Below are 12,098 nucleotides of genomic sequence, written 5' to 3'. Positions count from 1 at the left end.
TTTTTGTTTCCTTCATCTTCACATGCATCTGCTTTGGCCTTGCTGATGGTGTCAGACTGTCATTTCCTTACAGTCCACTGTGAAAGTATATCCAGGCCTCTTGATATGTCTTGGTATGTTGTGCAATCTCTGTAAACAAATGGATCATTCATATGGTGTCCTTTTGTTTCCAGCTCTCTGTGTTAACAAACCCGAGCTGTTTGTTGTGCAATAGACAGGGAGATATTTCTCTCTTAGAAACAGGTGGAGGGTGAGCATTAGGAAGGGTGTCCGGCTGCAGAAAACCCTACCCTAACATATTCTCATCTGACCCATGCAAGCACAGAAAGGTAGATATTAAAACAACGGTGATGATGACAACAGGATAGGATATGAGGGAGACTTGACTGCTGTTTCTAGCAAGTTGAGCAACCAAGAAGAAGCTTTATTTTCCATACTGTAGTTAATATTGTATTCCTAGGTTATCCCCGACTCCCATGATGAAAGATAGTCAAGCCATGACCCTCACTAAGTCCACTATTTGGATGTACATCTAGGATTACATTAGCTAATGTATCTGTTTCTTTCCCCCCAAACAACAGGGTATGATTTGAGGGAAATTTGACTTATGTAGACAATTTGTTGGTTTCTTTCCTTCATGCTTGTTTTCAAGGTTGGCTTAGAATCATAGCAAGTGAGTTTTACATTTGTAATGTTTTTATAAATCCAACAGGGGCAAAAGACATAAAACCTCTACTTAGTAGAGAAAGGAATCAATACTATATTTCACTGCTATTGTGTTGTAACAGTAATTCAATTTTGACTGAAAAAACAAAAAAAAAATACACACTCAACTATCAATTTCACAGTCAAGTGGTTAGTTATAGAATGTGCATCCAGGCATAAAAAACAACTTTTTTACAACACAAACAATGTGTGTGTGTGTGTGTGTGTGTATACACACACACACACACACACACACATACATATATACACAAACATACACATATAAAAGATATGAGTATCCATCCAACATTGCAACTGCTAACATCCATTTTCCCTCCCCATGGATTTCAATCAAACCATTCTCTCTTTGGTTCTGCAAATAGACATCATCAATTTTCTTCAACTGTTCATGGATTTACCTAACGAATAACAATTTTAATTGGGCTTTTAAATTTTTCCTCCCTTTCTAGACAAAATGAACCACAATAAGATCATTGATGAGGAATATTCTTCCACTGTTACACATTTAACCTATTTCTTTCTGATGATGAAATACTCTGGCCTATGGAATCCTCACTTGACACAATGATCCAATAGCTGGGATATTCTAGAAACAGCTGTGTTTCTATGCAAACCTTTTTATAACATAGCTAAATTAAATGCCCTTGTTAAGTTTTGCCAAACCATTTGCCTTTTCATTTCTGCTTTAATCTACACACACAGAACAATCCCAGAGCCACAAGCAGTGAGATACTTGGGGATCAGTATGTGTAATGATGCATCATTTCATATGCATATTACTAAGATGGCACCAAAGTACAAACAACTGGCAGGATGGATACTAAGGTCCTTCAAGACAAGAAATCAAGAAGTCATCCTGACCCTGTGGAGGACCTTTGTTCTCAGACGCCTGGACTACTGCTCTCAGCTGTGGTCAACACAGCACCCAGCTTGATGTGGTTCAATGTCACTACACTAAAATATTGGAACAGTGCAGCAGATGGGTTACAGGGAAAGGCTGAAAAACTATGACCTTATTCCCTAGAGTGAAGACATGATAGATATGTATTACATATGGAAAATTCTGGAAGGGTTAGCACCTAATTTCAGCATTGAGTGTTATACAAACACCTGAACTGGATGTCGTTGTATTGTACCAAGGATACTGTCCAAAAGTGAGGATGGGATACTGCAACAGCTCTTCAATGGCCTAAGAAACCTACACAATGTGGATGTCTTCAAAAAGGAACTGGACATTCTCCTCTCCACAATACTGGATGAATTAACAGCCCAGCAAGAGGTACAGATGAAGGCAGCAGAATCAAACTCTCTCATATACTAAAGGTGCTAATGACCAAGGCAAAGGCACATGCAGGAGTGGTAATATGAAATCCCACCACCCTGAAGAAATCAGTCAATGAAGAATCATATGTAAAAAGGTAAAACCACAATGGTGCTCCAGCATGACTGCAGTCAAATGGCTGAAAAGAATAATATATATATATATATATAAATAAAATATGATGGTACTGGAAGAGTACCTACTTTGATAGAAATAGAAGTCAAATGACTGGAAGCCACAGATAACTCCCTTTACGAACGAGCATGGTGAAAATCGGGCAAGGAATAAAAATTAGGCTCCTACCTTTGCGGAGGTTGCAGAGGAAATAGCAGATAACTTAATACCAGTTTTGGGCTCTGAATTAAATATTCTTATCCCATCTTCAGTTAAACATACGTGAGAGAAGTTAAATTTAAAGATATTCCCCTCACCACGCTTGCTTGTTCGTTTGATGGCCCAAGGCACATACGTAGACGAACTAAGTGAATAATTTACAAATAAATATATAAGTATATTATTAATAATAAAATTAATAATATTAGTGGTTATCTAAAGCGTGAACAGTGCAGGCAAGTTAAAAAGATATGGTGGTACTGGGAGAATACCAGCTTTGGTAGAGATAGAAGTCAAATGACTTCAGAAGCCACAGATAGTGTTTGTTGGACTGCTATGAATGGTAGAAGATGGTATTGGCTGGTATTTAAATGGGATTGGTCTGCTATTTGGTTGTATCTCTGATCTGTTCTTCATGGTTGGCTACACATGTGAATTTCTTAAGCTGACCTTTAGTATTAAGTGGTTGGATACATACTCACATATACACACCCTAACTAAGTATCTATTCATAGCAGTGTATATTTTTTTCCCTTTTCTCTGGTTGTATCTCTCTATCTCTATATGTATATATGTAATCTCTAGACCCAGCACTGTCAAATAATAGTATTGTGAATAATAACTAATAATAATTCAGTGAACTTCTAGACTGTACTTTACCACATTCCTAACAGACTACAAAATAACTCTTAGGAACAACAACAACACATCTAGCACTTTATATTCCGGATGCAACGTTCCGGATACACACAGCATGATAGAATCAGGGTGTACAATGGAGCAAAAACAAAATTCGAACGCATCCTAAGAGATGATGAAAACGGTACATGCCCCCTATACCGCAGCAAGTTCTGGAATAGGTTAGAGAGGGACGCCAACAAAAGAAATAAGAACGACACTTGGTATGATAACAAGAAGTTTCACAGTGTGATGTTTGTTGATGCTACACCTAAGAGCATATTAAGTAAGGCATTCAAGAAAATCCTGCACGCAACTGGCCTTAAGATCAAAGTTGTAGAAAAGACAGGTAGGACTATCAAATCTAAGTTATGTAAATCATATCCGTTTGATAGAATCATCTGTCAAAATAATTGTGCAGTATGTTCTACAAACTCACACGTGAACTGCAAAACCAAGAACACTGTATACCAGATTAAGTGCCAAGAAGGAGCTTGCGCGACTAACCCAGAGTCATACATTGGTGAGACTTCTAGGAGTATCAATGATAGGTTCAAAGAACACCTGGACAACTACATTGAAAAGAAACCAAACTCCATCTTCTATCAGCATGCTGTAGACTGCCACAAGGGCTCCTTAGGGAGACTTAAATTAAATATCATGTCCAAACATCCCACTGATGCAATGCTGAGACAGGTCAGTGAAGCTGTCTGTATACAGGAGTACAAACCCTCGCTCAACCGTAAATCCGAGTGGGGTAACATCTAGATTCCACACGGGAGTACACCTCTATAGTCACCCTTCTTTCTCTTTTACATGTGGAATTCCTTTCCATACATACATGTTAAGATGCATAATACATACATATATGTTATTATATATAACCGTATGAGCGTATATAGTTTGATATGTATGTGCGTGTGTGTAGATGTATGTGTGTGTGCACATGTGTGTATGTGTTGTGCGTTGTGTATGTGACTATGAGTGTGTGCATGCATGGGCATATGAGTATGTGTAGATATGAATATGTGTAGATATGAGTATGTGTAGATACATCTATGTGTGGTATGTTTATGGAGAAGAAAAAAATGCATATTTGAATTTTAACCGTTATCCTTGTATTAGTGTCATATATATTTGTATGTGTGTATGTGTGTGTGTATATATGTATAGGTGTAGTGATGGTTAAGCGTATATGCGTGTATACTTTAAGATAATATGTATATTTGTGAGTGTGTGTGAGTGTCAATATGATTGTGTATACTTGTTTATATATGTATAAGTAAGGTTGTTGTATCAATTCACCATTAGACGATGGTGAGAGAGGCAAATGCACACACACAGATATATGTGTGTGTGTGTGTTTACATATGTGTATATGCATATGTATATATGTGCGTATATACAACCTTCAACAAAGTAACTGTCATGTATACAACTTGAACTGACGCACATATCAGTACATAAACATACATTCACATGTACATACATATGCACACACACACATAAACACGTCTACACACTTACCCTATTACTCACGTACATCCATAAGTACATACGTGCATACTCACATACATACATATATACATACATGTGTATAGGCATGCACACATGCATACGCATGTACACAGATGCATACGCGCACACATGTACACGCACATACATACATACACATGTACATATATATCATGAACTAACTATTACTTTCTCAGATGCAGCACAGAATTTTGTCAGTGAACAGGTCGCGGTCTCAAAGCGATGAAAATATTTTGACAAATTAAATTTAAATGTTGAAGTGAATCTAACGGATTTTGTGTGTTATTTTAAATGGCTTATAAACACCTTCCACGCTGCAATTGTTTTCATTCCAGCACACGATCTCAGATCAGGTCACTTGCTATGCAAGTACATCTCCGTAATATATATATATATATATATATATATATATATCATATTCACACATTCATACATACACACACACATATACACAGCTGTGTAGTTAAGAAGTTTGTTTCCCAACTTTGTGGCTTCAAGTTCAGTCCTGTTGTATGGCATCTTGGGGTAAGAGCCTTCTACTATAGCCCCAGCTGGCCGAAAACCTTATGAATGGATTTGGTAGATGGAAACTGAAAGAAGTCCATTGTATACATATACACAACACATACATGTGTGTGTGTGTGCACTTGTGTATTCTTTTCTTGACAAGCTATAGTAAGTTAAAAGTGTCACCTTATAGGTGGTGTCACTTTCTTTCTAACAGTCCATGAGACATGCCTGGTTATGGGGAAATATTTGTCTGGAAACAAGTAAAGGTTGGGGAGAGGAAGGGCATCCAGTATGGACAATCTGCTTCAACAAATTCCATTTGCTGCATGCAAACACAGAAAAGCAGATGTTAACATTTAAAACAATAATGATAGTGACAATGATACATAAATATTGAAAAGTTATTTTACTGACGAAATTTACTGCAAAGTTATTTCTACTTCATAAACATTATCCCTTTCTGTTTACATTGTACTCTCATTAGAATTTCATGTCAGACAACACAAGTTAGGTCCAATGGTTGGTACACATTCAAATAAATAAATTCACAAGGATGTGAATACATATTTTATCAACCATGGCAGGATGAAATGCAATGTTGATATTGGCAACATTTGACATTTGCAAGAACACTTGGAGATATTTGTGTGATGCTCTAATGATTCTGCCTACAACACTGGAGCAGCAGCAGCAGCAATAATAATAATAACAATAACAATAATAATGATGATAGGAACACTAAAAAAAGAGACTGAGAGGACTTTACTGGCAGCACAAGACCAAGCTTTGGCCACGAACTGGAAGGTCAACCTTTGGAATGAGCAAGTATCTCTGTTGTACCGTATCTGTAATAGAGTAGATAAAACCATTGCCCCTATCACACACGAATGCCTTAGACTTGCTCAAAACCACTACAAGTCATGGCGACATGACCAGGTAGTAAAGGTGCTACATTGGAAATCATTTAAAAAGTGGGGCTAGAGAGAGACAAGACATGGTATGAGCACAAACCGCAGAGAGTGGCAGAGTCAGAAACTAAGAAAACCTCTGGGATTTTCCAATCCAAACAGATCAGGTGCTAGAGCATAACAGACCGGATCTACCTATAGTCGACAAGATGCACCACATGTGCAATAAAGTTGATGTTGCTCTTTGATCCACGAATAGTCAAGAAGGAAGGCAAAAAAAATAGATAAATACAACCCTATTAAGTATAAAATAGCCTGGCTATGGAAAATGAAGGTGAGGAAATTGGAATAGAGTGCCCAGTAGAACTGTTTCAAAAGGTTTGCCTTCTTGGCATGGCCAGAATAATCAGGAAAGTATTAGATAGCTGAAAAGAACAGATAGCATGGTACTGTAGGCTGCAGGTAACAAACCTGCTATGCATGCAAGACTCCGGGAGTTCCAACAAAACCTGTGAACAGTGTAGTACTATCAGATATAAGGTATATTGACTGCAAAATTAAAGAAAGCCTCAGGTAAAGTAAATGGCGTTTTGATCTTGGTTAAAACAGAGAACATTAGTGAAACAAAGCAGCTAATGCTGTAGCCAACATTATAGGATGCAAGTAGAAGACTGTTGTAGAAAAGAAGGGGAAAGAAAAGAAAGAGCCAAACAAGAAGAAGAGAATACGAATTAAGTTGGAAAAGACACAGAAAGAACTAGAGCAATTGAATAGGATAATGAGAAGAGAGCTCAAGAATGAGATAGCAATCAGAAAATTGAATGGACAGAACAGGTTAGAAGAAAGGGGAAAATTAAAATGTACATGAAGAATTGTCACAAAGAGTGATAGCATTAAAGGCCAAATTAAAATGAATGATGCCAAATGCAAAGATTCTGAACAGAATAGATTGTTTCTATCAAATAGAAGACATCATTTTGAGGGAATAGAAAGGGATTCCCCATGCAAAAGAAAGTAAAATATTTTAGAAAGAACTTTAAAACAGGCCAGTAAGACATAAAGAAAGAGAGTAAAGTTTAAAAAAACCCAGTAAATTGGAAAGGACCTGACCTGGATGGAGTACAAGGTTACTGGTTGAAGAATTTTATACAGCTGCACGAAAGGATCACTACACACCTAGACGAGTACCTGCAGTAGGGTCATATCCCTACCTGGATGACAAGTGGATGTTTGCTATGTCTCAAGGACCTCTTGAAAGGTAAATTGGTATCAAATTTTCAACCTATAACCGCTTATATGGAGGCTTATAACTGGTGTCTTGACAGAAAAGTTATATTATCATCTGGAAAGAAACAATCTAGTTCCAGTAGAGCGGAAAGGATGCAGGAAGCTAAGTAGGGCAACAAATGACCACTTATTAGTTGATAAAATGATAATCAGAAATTGTAGATGCAGATTGAGAGGATTTAATGTAACATGGTTGTATTACAAAAATGTATATGACATGGTACCACACAGTTGGATGAGTAAATCAATGAGCATGTTTAGAGATAGAAAATATGGAGAAAATGTTCAGATAGAATATGAAATATTGGAATGCTGAATTGATTGGAGGAAAACAAAACTTGGGAAAGTGAACATCAGACATGGTATATTTATCTCCATTACTATTTGTATTGGCCATAATATCACTCAGTTTGACATTACAAGAAGTTAAAATAGATTATGATCTGGGAAAAGCATATCATCATCATCATCATTTAATATCCTTTGTCCATGCTGGCATGGCTTGGACAATTTGACCAAGGCTGGTGAGCTGGAAGGCTGCACCAGACTCCAGTCTGATTTGGCATGGTTTTCTATGGCTGGATACCCTTCCTAATGCCAACCACTCTGAGAGTGTAATGAGTGCTTTTACGTGCCACATCTTCTCAAGCACAACATAATGCCAAAGGTCTTGGTCAGTTCCTCTGTGAGGCCCAACACTCGAAAGGAACTCAGCCACTTTGCCTCCATGAAGCCCAATGCTTGAAAGGAATTTGGCCACCTTGCCTCAGCATGGTCCAACACTTGAAAGGAACTTGGCCACTTTGCTTCTGTCAGGCCCAATGCTCCAACGGTACTCTTTACGTGTCACCAGCATGGGTGCCAGTTATGTGACACCAACATCAGCCATGACTATGATTTCACTTGGCTTGACGGATCTTCTCAAGCACAACATATAAAAAGAAAATACAATCCCATAAAATTTGAAATATGAAAACTGTAAGATTGTGCCTATAATAATTGGTACATTAGAAACTGTGAGTAAAGATATAGAGAAATATTGCAGGAGATTGAAACAGAATGTCCTGTAGAGCTTTTACAAAAAGTCTGCTTCTCAGAAAAGTTTTGAGCACTTAAAAGTTATTGAAAGCTTGAGGTCACAAACAGTAATCCGCTATCCACATAAATTCTACCAAGAATAAGAACAAATCTGAGTCAAATCAAATAATAATACTTTCTACTATTGGTGGTATTTGAACTCAGAATGTGAAGATGAATGAAATGCCACAAAGCATTTTGCCCTGCATGCTATTGATTCTGCCAGTTTGCCATCCGAATAATAATAATGATAACAATAATTTCTACTACAGGCACAAGGCCTAAAATTCTGGGGAGCTAGATAGTTAATTACATTGACACCCCACCTCCACCCCCCAGTACTCAACTGGTACTTATTTTATCGACCCCAAAAGGATGAAAGGCAAAATTGACCTCTGCAGAATTTGAACTCAGAACACGGAGATGATGAAATACCGCTAAGCATTTCTAGTATGCTATCAATTCTGTCAGCTCACTGCTTTAAATAATAATAAGAAGAATCTTTTCTACTATAGGCATGAGGCCTGAAATTTGGGGGTTGGGGGAATAGTCACTTACATCAACCCCAGTTCTCAACTGGTATTTATTTCATCAACCCCAAAAGGATGAAAGGCAAAGCCGACCCTGGCAGATTTTGAACTCAGAATGTAAAACCAGAAGAAATGCTGCTAAACATTTTGTCCAATGTGCTAATGGTTCTGCTAGTTCACTGTCTTATTAAGTGTTCATCTAGTGACTATCCTACCTTTTGGTGTATTAAGGGACTACAATGTCCAATGTATCTGTCTATCTTTGTTTGTAATGAGGTAGACTCGGCTACTATTTTTTGCATACCAAGTAACCATATGTAACCTTCTCCCTGTGTCTACTTACAATATTACAGGAGAGATACTTCACTATTTAGTTGAAATCTGGTTCTTAACTTTGTCTTTAGCTACCACAACTAAAGTCATTCTGAAGCAAACAAAAGTCTAGAGCATGTAGAAATTACAGAGTTATAGCATATCAATATAAACATATCACTTACCAAATTTGATAGTATAATATGTTCAAAGTTAAATATAATGTTCATTCATTCTTATTAATATAATATATATATATGTGAATGTGCATGTATATTTATATATATATAAATATGTGTGTGTGTGCATGTACACGTGTCGGCATGTATGTGTGTACATGTATGTGCATGTGTGTGAAACTTCCTTAATTCTCTTTAAGTATTTCACAAGTATTTCATAAGTGGAGCAATTAAAGACTTTCATTCACAATAGGTCACTATCATTGTCGTTATTACTTATTCCTATAATATTATCATCTTACTGGATCACATAATTCTCAAGTGGACCAATTTAAACCATCTATTTACAATAGACCATCCACTTTACATCACTTATTTCTGTTATATTTAATTGCTATATTCAGAATAGAAAACTTTCCTATGCTTCAATATACTTTAGCAAAAACGTTTAAGATGGGTGGTGGTGGTGGTGGTGGTGGGGGGACCCAATAAAATGTAAATCACACTTTAGTCTCAAAATCTTATAAGTAAACAGTTATAAATTACTTAAACTGAAATAAACTTCAATTAAATTTCTTTTTTTTAATCAGTCAGCAGATATATGAGTAGCCAAATCCTCTACAGCAACAACCTGCATTGCTCCACCCCCACCTTGCTCATACTCTAATACTTCATTACCTAGCATAAAACTGACTTTCACCCCACCTCACCCCATGCTTCATAGTTTTGTGAATTGCTGGGTGCATTTTTCATACTGGTGGCACAGCCTTCCCTTTATCTTCTATAGCAAGATGCTTTTATTTATCCCTCCCTGGCAGGGAGAGGAATCACTGCTATTTCTAATGGTCAAGTGTCCATCATTGACAAGGCCAAGGAAGGTCAAAATCACATGATCTGATGGTCTTGGCACTGGAGTTGGCAGGGCCTTATCTCCCAGCTAGTGATATAAAGAATGCATTTTGCACCAAAAGGCAATATAAGAGTTTTTCTCATGATAACTACTGCAGTATAGTTTGTTCTAACAGAACATATACATTTAAGTGGAAAGTCCTTCAATCACACTTTAGCCTTTCAACACCTGTCATAAAGCCACTCACCTCTACCTTCTCCTCCCAAATACTTTTTAGTAGCGGGAGCTTTTTCCTTTCCCTCTGTTCTTTTCTGTCTTGCAAGTAACATGGCAACTTCACTAGTGCCAGAGGCACTGAGAAAAACACCCAAGACACACTGTAAAGTGGTTAGTGTTAGAAAAGGCACTCAACCATAGAAACCATGCCAAAACAGACACTAGAGCACAATGCAGTTCCTGGACCCATTAGATCCTGTAAAATGGTTCAATCCATGCCAGCAGAGAACATGGCCATTAAATGATCTACTCTTCTATAGCTGGGTTCCAACCTGGGCTGCAGCAGCAAAGTCCACACTTCTTGGTCCCGGATACATTCCAGGCCAGTGTCTGTGATCAAGTTGTCAACGTATGTGTGACAATGTTTTCCTCTTCTTACATCACCATGAAGTGGATTCCACAAGACTAGTCTGAATGTTTCCAGTTCAGGGTGGTGCATGCAGTGATCAGATAGTCAGTCATCTTTGCTTGATCTTCTTACTAACTGTCAGTAGGTCTCAATAATGGCATTCATAACATTCTTGTGCCGCATCCATTTAGCCCATTCGATAATTTCTTTGTCAGTGTCTGTTTCACTGCCATACGAGGAGGTACCCAAAACGTTTTGGAAGCATTCTCTGTGAGACAAGCCCATTGTAGTTCAGGCTTCTGCCACTTGATACAACCCTCAGGCATCAGTCTGCTGACTGGTGGCATCCGGGAAGGTCATACTGTTACATGGTGTGTCTTTGTTTTGCAGTGCTTCTTCCCTGTTTGTCAATTTTTGCAATGGCTAAAACAAAGAAACAGCATGCTTCCATGAAATTGTTTTCTGCCAGAGAAAACAGCAGCTAAAACAGTTGTCATGCCTCAAACAGCTTACAAAGATACTGCCATGAGCAAAACACAAGTTTACAAGTGGTTTTCATACTTTAGAAATGGTCACTTGAGGACCAACCTAATTCAGGGCAACCATTGACCTCCTGAATGAATGAAAACATCATGAAAAGTTAAGTGAAGTCCAATGTCAAGACAATGCTGATTTGTTTCATCAACAAGAAAAAAATTGTCCACAAAGAATTTTTTTCCTTCAGGTCAAACTGTTAACTAAACATTTTACTTGGCAGTTCTGAAGCATTTGAGACGAAAACATCCCGACCTGTAGCAAAGTGGAGAGTGGTGGTTTCATCATGACAATGTGCTTGCGCACACCACCTTGAGTGTGAGACAGTTTCTGATAAAAAATGGCATGACCCCACTTACCCACCCTCCCTATTCGTCTGATCTTCCTCACTGTAACTTTTTTTTTTGTTCCCTGAATAAAAAAAGTCCTTAAAGGAAAACGTTTTGCAGATGTGGAAGAGGTGAAGAAAAAAAAACAATGGAGGTGTTAAAAGGCATTTCAAAAGAGTTCCAGGTCTGCTCTGAACAGTGGAGAATGTGTCTGGACTGAAGCATGGCTTCAAATGGAGAATACTTTGAAGGCAGTAAAAGTGTAAACATAAAACTAAGTGAATAAAACAATACTGCAAAATCTGGTTTCTTTTGGGTACCCCCTTGCATAATAGAACTGATTCAATAGTTGCAATGAATGGC

General features: G+C 37.7%; 1 protein-coding gene across 4 annotated transcripts in view; it reads right to left on the bottom strand.

The window, feature by feature from the left end:
* The window catches only part of LOC106870954 (uncharacterized), a 66,965-nt gene that overhangs the window by 18,597 nt on the left and 36,270 nt on the right, over nucleotides 1-12,098 (bottom strand). The gene's annotated exons all lie outside the window — the stretch shown is intronic.

This window comes from Octopus bimaculoides, chromosome 14, assembly GCF_046866305.1.
Source record: "Octopus bimaculoides isolate indiv1 chromosome 14, ASM4686630v1, whole genome shotgun sequence".
Classification (NCBI taxonomy): domain Eukaryota; kingdom Metazoa; phylum Mollusca; class Cephalopoda; order Octopoda; family Octopodidae; genus Octopus; species Octopus bimaculoides.
Note: the sequence above shows the minus strand (reverse complement) of the source record. Positions and strands in the feature narration are given on the sequence as shown.